The sequence below is a fragment of the Rhamphochromis sp. 'chilingali' genome, assembly GCF_963969265.1.
Source record: "Rhamphochromis sp. 'chilingali' genome assembly, chromosome: 19".
Lineage (NCBI taxonomy): Eukaryota > Metazoa > Chordata > Actinopteri > Cichliformes > Cichlidae > Rhamphochromis > Rhamphochromis sp. 'chilingali'.
This window is the reverse complement of record NC_137946.1, coordinates 24,164,497-24,181,155: the sequence shown is the minus strand read 5'-3', so window position 1 is coordinate 24,181,155 and position 16,659 is coordinate 24,164,497. Positions and strand designations below refer to the sequence as shown.

Genomic DNA, 16,659 nt, shown 5'->3' with positions numbered 1-16,659 from the left:
CCTATGAATTTTGTCCACTTTTTCTTTCGTCATTTTAGCCTTTTTGGCCAGGGTGAAGGGAGTATCTGCCATCAAACAAGAAGACAGCCACATGTAACTATGAGGCTAAGATACTCACCCAGAGAAGAACAGGCGCTGCTGCCATCATCAGTTATCATTTCTGCTACACTGGCAGGGCTAGGGGCCAGACTCTCCTCTTCGGGTTCTTGGATGTTACTAACTCAGAGAACAGGCACAAAACCCGCAGTAGATGTGCTCGGTGTGATGTCTTGCTGCAAGTTATCAAATTCGGGGCATTTCTCGGCTTTTAAAAAAACGCTATGCGACGCCATGTGTTTCATTAGATTTGAGATGTTACCTCCTTTGCACATTATTACCTTTAAGCACTTGTTGCAGGCTGCTGAGTTTATATCTTTTGCTGTGAAGTACAGCCACACTCTCGAGCACTTCGCCTTCGCCATTTTAGCTCTGCTCTAAAAAAAACCCGTACGTACCTGGGCCCGCCTACTATCCTTGGAAAGGAAGTGATTGGCTAGATTTTTCATGGGAAAAAAGCACCGAAATGAAGCACCGAATTGTGCGCTGCTTTTCGGTCTGGTTACTACCGCTTATGTCAGAACCGGTTCCACAATGGCACCGGACACCGGTACCAATCCCTAAATAGGAGGCATTCAAGGAACCTGCGCAGTAAGGACAATGATAAGTTAATGCTATGATATTGCTGGGTTAACAAAGCTGCAAGTTAATATTGAGTGTTTGGGTGATCCTCATTCATTTTAATTGTCACTGAAAGTTTGTTCAGTTAGTCCAGATTAGTACTGGAATACACTAAATTACACAAGTTATTAAGACTATGGATGTATGGACAGCAGAATTTCAAGCAAGGAATAAAAAGCCAAACAAATAAACTACATTATCAGCTTAGTTTTGGGGAAAATGCAATTTAACATTTAGTAAAATTGCATTTTTCAGTTTAGTTGTGCGGGAACATAATTTTCGAGGTGTAAAAAGTCATAAAATAGTCACCTGAGGAAGCAGTAAAAAACTCAAAGAAGTCAGCAGACATATTGTGGCTTTTTTCTGCACAGGGTGTGCTGATTTTCCTCTTGAGACTAATTATCTTCTGCACTTCTGTTTGCTAAACTAGATCAGCTGTCGAAATCAGGCAATTACATTTAATTTTCTTTTTTTGCTCTCCTTTTCTTTGGATGATGATCAACAGAGCTCCTTGGGATTGCCTTCTTTTCACTATTGACAGGTTGTTTCTTTCATTTTTGATTTTTCATTATATAAGTTTACCCCCACCCCCAACACTACTACCTGCCCCCCCTTGTCTACTTCACATCATTTGATGTAATCTTCGGCCCTCTTTTTCCATCCATATACCCCTACACTTGCAAACCTGTTTGTTTGGAGTCTACATACCTCATGTTCAGACAGTGGCATTAATCAAATTGGCCCAGTTGTACAGCTGAAACACAGATGTTACTAGCTTTTGTGCAAAGCTTTTGTATGTGAAGAATTTCACAAAGTTTAGACACAAATTCTCAGTAAATTCCATTTTTACTGGTTGGTGATGCAGAAACCATCCCTGGTCAAAATGTCACTGCCTGGGAAATATGTTATTCTGTGTTCTTTTCACCGAATGTTGTTTTTGCCAGTGGGATCCATATGGGGGAAAAATTGAATATTGCCCATTTATCTTCCCAGGGAATGGTGATTTAATTTGGTCTTGAGTGCTTAATTTATGAACCTTTCCAAAGGCCTAATCAGAGTTTGTTACCGTCACAAATTAAACAATGGGAAGAGGCAAAGTAAGTTAAGCAGTCCTGTGGTTCATTTAGATTGTAATTGGGTGAGAATTAGATGGGACAAGGTTGACAGAGAGACTCCCTAATAAGCAGCAAATGACTGGGGAGGAAGTTGGGAGGAGAAAAAGTGAAAAGGGAGTGGAGGAAGCCCAGAGAAGGAGAAATGTGGGAGGGGTGGTAAAGCAAAATATGTGTTCAAAGTCATCTTCTACGTTAACAGAGTCAAGTAATCTGTAGCTTTTGGTTTAATACAACAAAACGACATGAGAGGATTTTAGCTTTGTGTTATAATTAAAACAACAGATGTGCCATTAATTCTTTGAATACCTTGAAACAATAAGATGATCAGATTTTGAGTCTGTGTTGGTGAGAGGAAAAAAAAGAGTGGTTTTAAAAAAAAAGGCCTAGGAGATTTTTTTTTTCTTACTGTTAAAAAAATTGTTGGAATGTCTGATTTAAAATTTAAGCAAATTCTTTCATCATTGTGGTCTCAAAAAGCTGTAATAGAAGTTTTTTTTTTTTTCGTATACGTCATACACACATTGCTTGAGACTTGTTCACCAATCACCAGTCGTAGGGGAAAAATGTGTATTTCCTTATTCCCTGGCTGGTTGGTGCGGTTCCTAGAGGTTTCTGGCTGTCTCTTGTTAAAATGGGTTGCAAAGAAGGTGCTGTACCCAAAACCTCTTTATTATTGCTTTAGTTGCTAGCAGAGCAGTAGTAAGACATAAAAGACATAAAGGTGCCAGATATTCACCTTCAAAGTAAACACTGTACTTCAGCACTGCAGCCAACACTTTTCAAAAGGTGTAACTTTCATTTTGAACCCAAAGCGTCTCCATTTCAGGGCTGTTTTCACAGTCTTAATATACCGCTAAGAGAGTAGCTGCTTGCTTGCGGATAAGTCTGGTTGCTCTTTAGTAGAGGTTCCCTAGTGCATTACTAAAGATGTATTTATGAGGACATGAGCTTAAGCACTTGTTAACAGACATGTTTGATATTTAATATATAGAGTCAGCAATCAATTAGTGCCTATGTCTTGTGAAGAAGGTAAATCTAACTGATGTAATTAAAGACTGCTGTTGATGAGGTTAGATATGACTGTTGTCCAGTTATTAACAGAATATCTAGTATATTTAAAAGCAGAATGGACGATATAAGCCTTATTGTCATGTGTTTTGCACTGTTGAACTAATTAATAGAAGTTACAGGTGGCAATACCCGGCAAAGTGAGTAGGAGTAGTGATAGAATTTGGTTAGCCATGAAGTATAATGCATGAGCAGGGCAGAATAAATGACAACGTTATATTCAAAGTTGACAAGAAAACCATTAAATCGCTGGAAAAACAAACCCTGCCCTCACAGAGTCTATGTAAAACTCAGAGCATTATTTTCACACAAACCTTCACATGATAACTAATATGAAACAAATAGTAATTTAACCTGTGATTGTACTGGGAAATTGTATGTGTGATGAGTTGGGTATGCAGGTGGTCAGTGCTAACAAAGATAGGACACGCAAACCAATACCAGCATGTATACAGAAACCAGTTTGGTTTAAGCTTTAAAAAAAAAATTTTTATATGTCTAATATTTAAAAGTTTTAAAAAATGTTGTGTCACACCAAAAATGGTTTTATATTTTTCAGGCCTTGTTGGACATTAAGAAAGTATTTACTTCTTTAATATTGTCTTTTCTATGAATTAACCCTAAGAAAAATATTGCCCTACCATATGTTGTTTGACACAAGAAATCATTTAAAATGCATTGAAATGCTATCCTCAGGTAGACTACACTCAGTGAGCGTTCCTACCTAATGAGAATATCCAAAAAGAATAATTTAATGTTGTAAGTTCACTGAGTTACATCGTAAATCTCTGTGAAATATGATTTCATTAAGCTGTAGAAGCAATAAAGATTACCGTGCGAAGAGTCATTGAAGGCTTAATCAAATCAATCAAACGAAACAGGCATTGCTAAAATCACACCCACCTTTATAGACTTCGATACAAATTTAGAATATCTTCAAGTAACGTTATGAGTCATAAATCTCACAATTTTTGAATGGTCATGAGTTTAAATTTGATTGGTTAGGAATCTACTTTCCGATACGATTAGCAGCTGACCAAAGTTTCACACTGTGATAATTTTTACCAAAAAGATTTAAAGCCAAAGACAAAAGGTGGATTGTAGTGCCATGTTGAGCGCCTGCAGATACTGCTGAAGGGCTTACGGAGGGCACACAGCCTCTCCAGAGGCTAAGACGGACTGACAGTGGCACTCTGAATAACACTTACTATGACTAGGGCATGCAGGCTGCTTGGATACATGCATGCACACATACACAAGCCAGATTGCAGACAGAGCCTAAAAACTGTCATGTGGAAAAAGATGTACCAGGAGAATTGGCAGGCATAGGTTTTTGTTTAGGGGCTTTTCTCTGACTTTCTTTAATCTTAAATGAGCTTGAGTTGTATTATTGTAATGTTTTCCTATTTAGTAAAATACACATCCAGCTTGATACCTTTTTGCTTGCTCTAACGTTAGAATAAACAGCTATTTATTTATTATTTCAGCAGAAATTTGGTTTTACTCATTCAATTTTTGTGTAACACTAAAGTGTCCCAGCATAGTTACTGTTTTTTTTTTTCTCCAGTTGCTTGTTTTATCCTATGCATTAATTATCAGTTGATCAATCACTAATTGTTTGTGGACAACACATTTCACTTGCAAAAGTATCTGTTAAACAAATAGTTTATTTCTTCTGGTTAAGAGTTATCCTCACTGGGTCCACAATTAGTGCATTTAGTATTATGTGTAATCGAATACTGTCTTTCTCATACTGTTTGTGCTCTACATTTTTCTCAGTGGAGGTCTACTCCTGGATGATACTTGCTGCTGCTGTGTGATTGTAAGCATCACTGCAAAAACTTCACATCTATTCTTTACCTTCATCCGTCTGATTTTTACTGCCTTACACATCAACCACGGACGGCTTTATGAGCTGAGAACAAAAATGATTGCTTTTGAATTCAGATTATATGCCTCTGTGAGTAGCTCTCTTTTCCTGTCTTTCTCCTTCTGTCTTCCTTACCTCCAAAGCACGCACACACACACATTTGTGTTATAATACTGTTTGTTTTTTTTTAATATTTTTAATGTAAAAACTATACACACATCTGCATATATTCTCTTAACTTGGATCTCAATGAGCAAGCTATTCAGAAAGACTTTGGTGAGGACAAGGTGTATTTGCATACCCCTAGGGAAGTAGAAATATTAATAAGACTCTGTCAGGTCACATTTCTCTGACTGAGTAAACACATTAATGCTTAAATAGTTTCATATCCCAACATCATTCCCAGATGTACACTGTGTGTCAATTAGAGATTATTCATTTGTGAGAGATACTATTGATTTGTTAGAATCTACCTTATGAAGTTGTTTCAGACTGGTAATTTTAGGGATAATTAGTCAAGTCAGTCTTATTTATATAGCAAATTTAAAGCAACAACCAAAAGTAGCTGAAATAAATACAGTAGAGACGAAAAGCAAAGCAAAAATTACAGTAATGATTAAAAAATGTGATAAATGAATAAAATAGTGTAAAACCCTGGGATAAAATTACAAAGAGAATCAAATAAAGTAAGTACATAAATAAAATGTAGCAATAGAAACAACACTCAAAATAAAAGAGTGGTAAGAAAATCTGTCCTTGACAAAACCACGAGGCATCACAGACTTCACTAAAAGTCAATGAAAAATATGCAGGTCTTTAAAATTGATTTGAAATTGTCAGTTGTTGGGCAGGTTTTTATGTGGCATGGCAGACTATTCCAGAGTCGAACATGGTAACAGCAAAGGCCCAGTCACCTTTCGTTTGTAGGTGAGAAGTTGGCTTTGAGAGAAGTTGTTGGGAGGATTAACTCGGTGACCTGGAGGCAAACAATTGAGTTACATTTTGGAGTTTATTCACAGAGGGCTTTGAAAACAAATAATACATTTTTAAACTCAGTTCTGTATTGCACAGGTGGACTGTGCGCTTGATCTAAAACAGGAATGATGTGTTGCTTTTTCTTCTTTGTTAGACGTCTTGCTTCTGGGTTTTGAACCATCTGCAATCGAAAATCAAAGAAGTATAATTGGATTTAATGTCATTATTTTCTAGCACGAGTCCAATTCTCACTGCACCAAAACTGTAGAATCAAATCTCTACTAAGGTATCATAAAGACTTTAAGGAAATCTTTTCAAAACAATACTATGATTACTGCAGGACAATGTTATTACTGCCAGTAACCTTGGCATTTCAAAAGATACAAAGTTGTTCAAGTTGGACTTACATCTGGTGACAAAGAGGGTATTTACTCATTTTGTGTGTGGTTGTTTCTGACACAACAGAGTTTGCACGAATCCCTCAGTGGAAAAAGTAACACTGAGTTCATTACCCCACTGCTGCATTACTGTCAGATTGGTGAATATGAGTCAGGATGATAAATGAGTGCTATGATAGCTCCAGCAAAGACTGCATGTCATTGTGGTGACCATGTTGTTGACAGTAAAATGTGCAGTCAATGAGTCATGAGGACAGTTGCTACTAGGGAGAAAGTATCATTTGTTCAATCAACAGGCTCAGGGGAAGGCCAACACCACCTCGAAAACCTTCTGCTCTCTGTGAAGTCATAGATTTCAATAAGTTTTCTGTAAATAATCTGCAGATGCTTTTTTTTAATAAGTATTTGGTTCTGCAACTTGCTTGCATAAAGGCACTTTCCATGGTGAAGGGGGATGGAGTTGGGGAGGGTGCCACAAAAAACAAAATTAGGTGCCAGGTATCAACACCACTGGGATACAATAGTTTTCTAATGATGATGAGCATCTGATATGCACTATAGCGTTGTTACTACAACATAGCATAAGAAAGACAGTACACATTTTCAAAGCGCTGATGAAATCCTTAGAAAAGTCTATGATCTGAGACTTTTGGCATTTTGGGTTGTCTATAGAAAGTCTCCACACAATTCAGGCCATTTGCTGCACCGATCGTTGTCGCCACTATTTGTCACGGCGGGGTGCGCCGATGTGTATGGAAACAGGACCCAAAAGCAGATGATGATGAGGAGTAGTAAGTTTAAACAGAAAAGTGATCCTTTATTGAGATGACGGCAGGGAAAACCAAGAAACCAAAGCAAACTGTCAAAACACTACGAAACAAAACACTAAGAGGTACTAAGACCAAAAACTATAACTATAACTGTGGAGAACATAAACAGGCAAAGACGAAAACTAAGGCTAAGGTCAAAATAACAGACGACCCGACAATAGCATGCAGAAAACAAAGGGCTTAAATACATACAAGAGGTGATCAGGGGAAGTGGAGACACATGGGGGAACAGCTGACTGACATAAACCTAAATGACAGGACCAGGAGAGGAAAGCTAAATACAATGAACAAAGAACACATGACACTGTCAGAATAAAACAGGAAACACTAAAACTAAACATGACAACACAAACTTAACAGACCTAATACGTGATGAATAATACAAAACCCCAAAACATCGAAAACCCAGGAACAATAACCAATAACTGCCCAAACTAAAGGCAAATAGGAAATAACACAAAACCTAATCACATATCAAAAATGAGAAAAATACAAAAAGAACTCAGAGCGCTGGGTCGGAGACCCAGCCTGTGACACTATTTCACATCTGAGAGATCATTATTTGAGAACTCTTATATATCCTTAAACGAACAACATATCTATTTTTTTCCCTCTGCTGTCTCGATTAATATACCTTCAAACTCACTGACTGTCTGGAAAACTGGCATAAGGCATGTGGTATGATTCACTTCACTGTGTTCATGCTTATGCAGTTAACTGCTCTCAAGTGTGCCAGCAGAGGACAACCTCATCTGATGAGGAAGGCCACAAGATGTGACTGAAAACTTTCAAACTGCTAAGTGGATCTTGTGACTATGTCAAACTGCTATTTCAAGGTCTAGAATGAATCTTCAAGCTCAGAGAAAATGACAGCGTGAAGTGGCGACATTTCCTGGCCACCTTTCAAGCCTACGCTAAAGGACAGAAATGCCACTCCAACACTGGATGGTGTGTTACTACCCTCCTGGCAGATTTGTCTCTACAAGACAGCTTTAACACATATAGGCATATGTTGTACAGAGGCTACAGGAGCAGCCAAAAGAGCTAAATGTACCTGAAAAACCTGGGCTTGGCAGATTTATCTAATAACTTATTGTCGTACAGTATCATAGCACCCTTTATGCCTCATTTGCAAGCTTGAATCCCATCTGTGACATGTATTTTCACACTCAGTTTTCAGAAGTCTCCTACCTTTGGTTTCATTGTTGTTGTTAAAAGATGATTTGTCACTTTGGAAGAAAGCTCTTCAAATTACAGAAAAACAAATTTCAGGCAAAGGTTGGAAAGCTCGGGGCACAGATGAAATAAATGAGACAACATTAAAATACTGAGTCTATAAGGAATCAAGGTGGCAATCACATCAGTGCACTTTGCCAGGGTACAATGAGATGAAAATGAATCAAATTGGCTTGAATCGAATTTAGAAAACGTTTTAATAAGGCATTTGTATTTCCTACATAATTTTCTAGATATGACAAGCAATTACCATTGTCCGGGTTTTGGCAGCGTGAGCGAGTGGGCTCTGCCAGGATTCTGCCTTTGAGGGTGTGCTTTTAGAATTGAATATGCAATTTGAGATTTCTCTGAAGCTCTTTGTCCACATCCACTCCTTTTTTGTTAGCGACAAGAAAGCACATAAAAGCGCTGCAGCTGCTGTGACAGACATTGTGATCTCAACAAACTGCTATATAGCCATGTCCCAGTGAGAAAAGTCTCCAGAAATAACCTCATAGGCTCACCAAATCATCTGATCATTGTCATAGTGACTGTATATATACAGAAATCTATTTTTAAAACTTGTTGTGATCTCAGGAGCCTTTGGAAATGCATGAAGATTAATACGAATCCTGTCATCGATGTGATTTTAAAAAAACAAGTCAGCGAGGGGAATGGCACCCATGGCTCGGCAGGTGGGTTGTTCTCAGGAATATTTGCTCCTTACTTTGAAGTTAAGTCAGTGAATAATTTATTATTCAACAAATTTAAATGTAAAACGGTTTGGCAAGCCAGTTATCAAGAGAGAGCAGTACAACAGCTGCAATAATGGTAAACCTAACAATCGGTTTCCTTTTTTTCTATTTATAAGACCTGAAGGTTAAGGTGGGGTCAAAGGGGGACTAGAATCATGCATATGTAATGCAATAAGGTCATGGGTTCTGATAGAATGGCAGAGAGAGGTCATTTTTTGGTATATTGTTAGCATTGATTAATTACTTGAGATACTATCAAGGTTTCCTTCATAATTACAACTCTCGGCCTATCAGGTGGGTAGACTCGAATCATTAGTCTTCCAGGGAATCCTCATTTCAACTTTTATACCAAAGTTCAGATTTATCATTCACAGTCATGTTTTGAAGGCTGGACATTAATAACAGTCCGTGTACAGCTGCTTCTTCCTCCATCTCACATGCCCCATTAAAGTTATATAAATTTACATTTTCTGCCATCACAATAATTTCCTGCAGATTTTCCCTGTAGCTGCTGTGCAAGACAGCCAGTTTCTTTGTTGGTGAGTGCAGTCCAGGTATTGCGTGTAATTAACACATTTAGGTTTTGCTTCCCTTGCTCTGTATCCATAATCCTATAGCTGCAGATGCTGTACTCTTATCTATTTTTTCTGCCACCATTGTGACAGGGGCTTGCTGTAATACCTTGCAATACCATGAGTGATTGTTAATCTGGCTGAATTTCTTTTATGTTTTGTGTTGCAGTGCACTTTTTGATAGATTGAGGAGCCCCATCTTTTGCATATTATGTATTTTCCCCTACAAGTTTCAGTGCTATAACAACACCCTGGAAATATAAGCATGTCTACTGCGGCTCCAAAAGTAAGCTCAAAACATACTCAAAAATATAGGAATTTAATAGCTTTAATAAAAGGAAAAAAGGGGTTTATATTCTGAGGAAATGCAAACAAAATCAAACTTGGAAACAGTATATTTAAAAAAAAAATAAAAAAAACACATGAAGAAAGACTGTTTGGACACCCAGCAGTGGCTTCACTAAATATCACATTCACATGTTTATTATTTAGCTTGCTGAACTGGGAAATGTCTGGGCGTGAAATCAATCAGTTACTGTAATAGCTGTGGTGAAGGTTCCCTCCATGTTTCAGCCAGCAAAGCTTTTAATTCATCCACAGAACAGTCTGACATTTTTTTTTTTCCCCTCCATGGCATCCCATATGTGCACTTTGGGATTTAGGTCAGAGCTCTGGGACGACACTTTTGATTTTCTATGATAAAAATATTCTTTCAGTGGGCATCTGGCAATCTTTTTTTTTTTTTTCGTTGATTACTTTAATTTCCTATGTCCACTTGACATTAACAAATTTTACCATTTTACCAAGTTTACCATCATTACTGTAAGAAAAATTCCAAACATTCCTATGTAGTGTAGGTCGTCCTGCTGTCTGGTTGAAATTCTCTCCCTTTTCTTTTTTTCTTTGACTTTCACAAACTTTCTATCATCAGAGTCATGTAGGTTTATTTTGGCCTCATCTGAAAAAAAGCTCTTCTCCTGTGCATGTTCTTTTGCAAATTTAATCGCATCTGCCTCTTTGAGCTTGTAAATGTTTTCTGCTGTATCATTCCCCCTCCCTGCCCATACGAGCTGTTCCTATTTCAAATGGTTTGAACTCATTTGTATATTTTAGTCTTTGCTGAACTTAGGAGGGAACTCTGCAGCTGTGTTTTGTTTTTTCCAGGAGTTTACTTATGGACTTCACTTTGATGGATGATCTTCCTGGTCTGTGTGCTGTTTCCATGTTTGAACGGCAGACATGTTTTTGAAAGTATGCTCAGCTGCAGTAGATGAAGAATTTATTTTCTAGTGAGAAAAAAGCTGATATATTGCATAGTAGAAGCTGCTGTGTGTCATTATCAGAGTTATATGGATGTCGCTTGAGATTAATATTGTCACATTGATGATCCAGCTAATATTATTGACTGACTAGTGGTACACAAATGTGCAAAGTGTTCATTAGTAAGAATAATGTCATTAGTGCTTGTATCCTGGGATTGAGCATTGACTGAGGCATTTTGTTTTTGTATGTACATACTATATTTCTGTGTGTGTGTGGGGGGGCAGACAAAGGTTTTAGTCTCATTGCCACAGTGTATAAAATCAAGCTGCTATGCAGTCTCTCCTGCTGTCATTTCAAACTTCATACTTTCCCACTGCTGTAGGACAGGTTTGTCAGCCCCTAGCATTCCCCCGCTGGCCTGGGGCCCCACTTGGCCTTTCTTGCCTGGTGGCAGGGGGCGCCTCTGGTTACTGATGCTATGCTATTTCTGATCTACTGTAAATACACATTATATTGTTAATATAACAAAAATCACATAACGACTGTAACTGGTGTTACAGTAAGTGCATGACCTGGGTTCCACATATAAAAGGCACGGAGTTTCACTTAACTCATTCATCGTTGCGAATTGATAACAAGCTAAGATCACATAATCGGTACATTTGTCTTCTAATCTGTAAACTTAAAATTACCCTGTCCCATATTTTAGCAATTCAGAGAACGTTTTTGTCTAATTTGGAATAAGGAAACATTATAAATAAATGTGAAAAGTTAAAATTAATGATCGTTTTCATCTGCTTTCTCAAGATTATAGACAAGAGCCATTTCTATTCAAGACAAAAAAATATAAAGAGGACTGATTCATCTGTTTTGTTTTCAAAAGGAGTTTAGGATTATTCCAGTAGCCAGTCACATATTGGTGTGCTGTTGCTCATGCATGGCATTTAGGGATTTTTTTTTTTTTTTTTTTTTTTTTTTTTTTTTTTTTTAAAACTTGAGTAAGAACAAGGGAATTCAACTGAGAAATAACAATCTGGCACCACCGTGTGTGTGTGTGTGTGTGTGTGTGTGTGTGTGTGTATATGACCTGTAAAATTCTTACAATTTTCTTTACAGCTATCAACAAGAGGGAGAGAAAGAAGCAATCTCACTTAAGAATAAGATATCTCTCACATCTCAGATGTTCTCTCAGGGAATAGGTATGGTCTCCACTCATATTCAGGAAAGGCATTTCATATTCAAACACAAATGGAGCAATTTGTGCAAATAGCATGCGTAATACTGGGGCAGACTCCAAGGTATGTGAGCGATGGCTCGGCCCTGGAGAAGAGGCTCTTCACCCTAAATGCATCAGTGACGAAACCCCGGGCCCATGGAAATAGGGCAGAGAATGAATTAGGGTGTCATTGGTTAAGGACATCAGTGAGAAGAAAGAGATAAAGACAGAGCGAGAGCTTCGTAATGAAATTGCTACTTGCCATACTAAGTAGGAGCACCAAGTATACTGTGAAATCAGATCGAGCCGGCTGCGGCTAACATGGTTGTTTTGACGTGTTGGAATGAGCTGTCTCTCAGTGAGCGAAGTGATAATTCAGCTGTCATTCTGAGGGGGAAGCAATGATAAATTTCTCAGATGGTTGAAAGAGGGCAGGGATCAGAGTAATCGACTAACTATGCTTTCTTCTTACGCTAATTAAAGAGGAATTAATGACAGACTCACACCTTCCAGCCATCTACCCGCAGTTTATGTTAACTTTTTTTCTTTTTTAAAGGAGCAGTGGCTTATTAAAAATCTTTTGTTGGCTTGAAAGGTTTTGTTTAAAATAAAGATTTTTTTTTAAATTAATTAATTCAGTAAATGTTCAAACTGTGTCCAGGAAATTTCTTTAAAGTTACACTGTAAACTAGTGCAAATCGCACACTTACATTTTCCAAGTCTCTGAAGATATACCCAGTCAGATATTTCAGCCGCACTGTTTTCTGATTATTAATGGACAAAAGATTCTTCATTCGCATAATGTTTGAATAATTGACTTTCGCATGCATTTATGGTATTCAAATTAATGGTAATCAAAGTGGGGATTTTCTTCTGGCACTTAATGTTGTGAGAACCTCCGATTTATCAGATTCTAGCAGAACATTTTTAACGATGTTCCTTGATGATTGTGTAGTTCAGCTCTTGTGTGTTGCATCAGTAATGTAATGAAAACCGGCAAGGGTACAGAGGCATAGTGTAATTTGCACCTACAAGAAATGGACAGTGTAATGACGACTGTGGAAATCAAACTCATACAAGGTTTTGCCCACGCAAGAAAATCCTGATTATATAAACTTTCATTATTCAGAGTAGGTTTTGCAGAACTCTGACCTTAATCAAAGTTTATCATCATTTTCAATTACCTTCAATGATAAGATATGCATTCATGGTAGTGTCAGCAAATGTAGAAAATCAACTTCTCGCGTTGCTATTGCAGCCTTTTTTTTTTTTCTACTTTCAGCTCTTTCCCTATGATTTGCCTTTCTCTCTCCATCTTTTGAACTGTCAGGGTTTTTAAAATGATTTTTTTAGGGACTTATTGTGAAGATCTGTGCTGATATCACTTCCAGATTGTCTGGTTGCTGATATTTCTTTTGTTGATTGTGCTGGTTTCATTTTGTGCCACTGGAAACAAAGAGGTCTTTTTTTATGAAACAAAATTAAAAATAGCAGTTTTAGCTTTCAGCTCTGTAGCAAACAGGACAGAAATTATGTGGCACAACAGAAAAACACTGGCTACTTCCATTAATTAGATTTTATTGGCTGGATATGCACTCACCAAACACTTTATTAGCTACACTTTGCTCATATCGGGTTGGACCTTCAGAACTGCTTTCGTTATTTGTAACACTGATTTAATGAGGTGCCAAAAACCTATCTCAGTGATTTTGGTCCATATTGACATGATGGTGTCACAAAGTTGCTGCAGATTTCCTCACTGCATATCTGTGACGTGAGTCTCCCATTCCATCACCCTCCAAAGGCGCTCTTTTGGACCGAGATTTGGTGACTATGGAGGCCATTTGAGTCATGTTCAAGGCAATTATCTGATGTTGTTTGATATGATTTGAGGTTTGTGACATGATAAATTATCCTGCAGCCATCAGAGGATTGTTACACTTTGGTTATAAAAGGATGGCTATGACAGCACCAATACTCAGATAAGCTATGGCTTTGAAATTATACTTACTCAGTACTAAGAGGTCCAAAGTGTCCCAAGAAAATATCCCTCACATCATTAAACCACAATCACTATTGTGAAACAGTGCTACAAGGTCAGAAATAGCCATGCTTTCATGTTGTTTACCCAAAGTCAGGTTTTTTCCAATCCTCTGTTGGCCAATTTTGGTGAATCCTTGTAAATAGTAGCCTCAGTTTCCTGTTCTTTGCTGACAGGAGTGGAAAACTGTGATGCTGCTATTGTAACCCATCTACTACTTGTTTTAATGTGTTATGTGTTCAGAGATGTTCTTCTGCAGACCTTGACTTTTAATGAATTCTTATTTGAATTACTGTCACCTTTCTATAAGCTCGAAGCAGTTTGGCCATTCTTGACTGACCTCTGGCATCAACAAGGCATTTTCAGAGACCTGCTGCTCACTGGATTTTTCCCACCCCATTCTTTACAAACCGTAGAAATGGAAAATCCCGGTAGCAGCCCCACAGTCGCACATTCAGAGTCACTTGAATTACCTTTCCTCCTCCTTCCTTGACTTTTTGTTTCTTTTTCAGATGCTCAGTTTGACCTTTAACATTTCACCTTGACCATGTTTACATGCCTAAACATTAGGTTCCTGTTATCTGACTGGATGACTTGCGTTAACAAGTGATGAACAGCTGTACATAATAAAGTGACCATATCGAGGTATCCTGAGTGTGTACATACATTACAACTAGATGATCATTCTGAAGGTATTTAATTCAAAATGACTACCCCTGTTTTTTTTCCTAACATCAACAGTAACAGCTCAGCTTTACACATAGTTTAGCATGAAATCCTTTATGTACTCAGCATGTGTCGGCCTTGTTATTTCACTCTTTATTTTATGGTATTTGATAATTGCGAATGCCCCCATTGAGAAATTGAAGTGATCTTTGGGGAAGCGCTGATGACACTTTTTGTCAATCAAAAGTACAAATTTTTAAATTTGGGTACCTGTCGATAATACTGATTAGTGAAGAAAATACATTCCCAGAAAACTCTGAAAATGTCATCTCATTTTTTGTCAAATGTAGTTCACTTGGGGACAGTGACAAAATAACAGTATAACAATATTTGTTGCTGCTCCTGATCTGTTATGCAGCTTAGGTGGATGAGGTTTCATTAGTTTTGGTGGCGTGGCTCTGGTATGCTGAGGAGATGCAGGCAAAAGCTTCCCTGCTTCTGTAATTTTACAATCCATGTTTTGTCTCTGGACATTTACTCTTGTTTCTTCAATGCTGGCTGCAAACTTGATCCATTATATTTCTTGTTGCCAGCATTAGTGAACTTCTTTTAAAAGTTTAGCAGACCATAGTTTTTATTATTAATTCTCTAATAAGAGAAGTATACTGCAGACATTGCTTGTTATTCACCTATCAGCTGAAACAGTAGGAGGTAGGCTTAAGGCAAATACTGGTGTTGGTAGTCATGCATCCCTAATAACCCTTTTTTTTTTAACATCTGGAATTGACACTTCCACAAATAAAATATAAAAATAAAACTATAATGGTGATGAAAACAACATGAAACATTAAAAATTGTTACCTAAAATCTATTGTCGAATACCTCCCACTCAAAGTCTGACACATTTGATGCAGTTGTTTGTTCCCCCTCAGTCATTTTCAAGCTTACAAAGGTTCATCTCAAAAGACTACTGTAACTGACTGTTTGCAATGATTTTTAAAATACGCTGATATGAAACACCGAGACTACAAATCCATGCTTTAAATGTGAGTATAACAGATATTCAAAACACTCAGCATTTATTCACAGATATCAAAGAATGAGAGAGAGGGTTTGCAGGGTCAGGTCACACACCTGGCATGCTTCCTCATCCTGATAACGTTCAGCCTTTTTAATCCTGATTAGCGCTCCCTTTGAGGATCACAATGGCTGTTTGGCTTCTATACGTGTCATGTCTCTGCCTTTAGGTGCTTGAAACACCTTTTATTTTTTTTATTTTTTTTACTTATCAAAATTTGAACAACAGCAGGAAAAAGACACACCAGGACTTTGTTACAGCTCTTATTAGATAAAAGCAAAAGATTATAAAATGTCCTGTATGCCTGAACTTTGCTTAGATGCTTTAGATGAAGACTTCCTCACACTCAAAAAACACTTTGTCTTAAACTGTTTACCCTCTTTTTGTCTCAGACTTTGACTAATGTTTTGTTTCATTATTTAGCCTGTTTTTAGAAATGTTAACCTGTATAAAGCTACGATGTTTAGCCTCATGACAATAAATTACTTTTAGGAAATATGAAATATTTAAACTCCTGACTGATTAGACTTTGGGTTGCAGTCTTTTTGCTCTTTGTAAAAGGTTTAAGGATCCTGGAAAATTTGATTTCTTTTTACCATCCGCATGTGTACGCGAGTGTGCATGCTTGTGTACGTGTCTGTGTGTGTCCTTTGCCCAGCTGTTTGGAAAATGATGTCAACAGACATTACTGATGAATGGAAAACCATGCTGGAGAACTGCAATGTGTCTCTTACTTAGTTTTATAGACTACTGGTTTCTGTTTTATTTGTCTTTAACAGGCTTGTGCAGTCATCACTAGTAGTCAAAGTAGAAACAAATATAATTTATCCTCTGCTGTACTGCAGTTAAGGAGGTAACCACACTCACTTAAGCCATAGAT

General features: G+C 37.6%; 1 protein-coding gene across 1 annotated transcript in view; it reads left to right on the top strand.

The window, feature by feature from the left end:
* Window positions 1-16,659, top strand: part of fstl4 (follistatin-like 4) — a 227,436-nt gene that overhangs the window by 35,128 nt on the left and 175,649 nt on the right. The gene's annotated exons all lie outside the window — the stretch shown is intronic.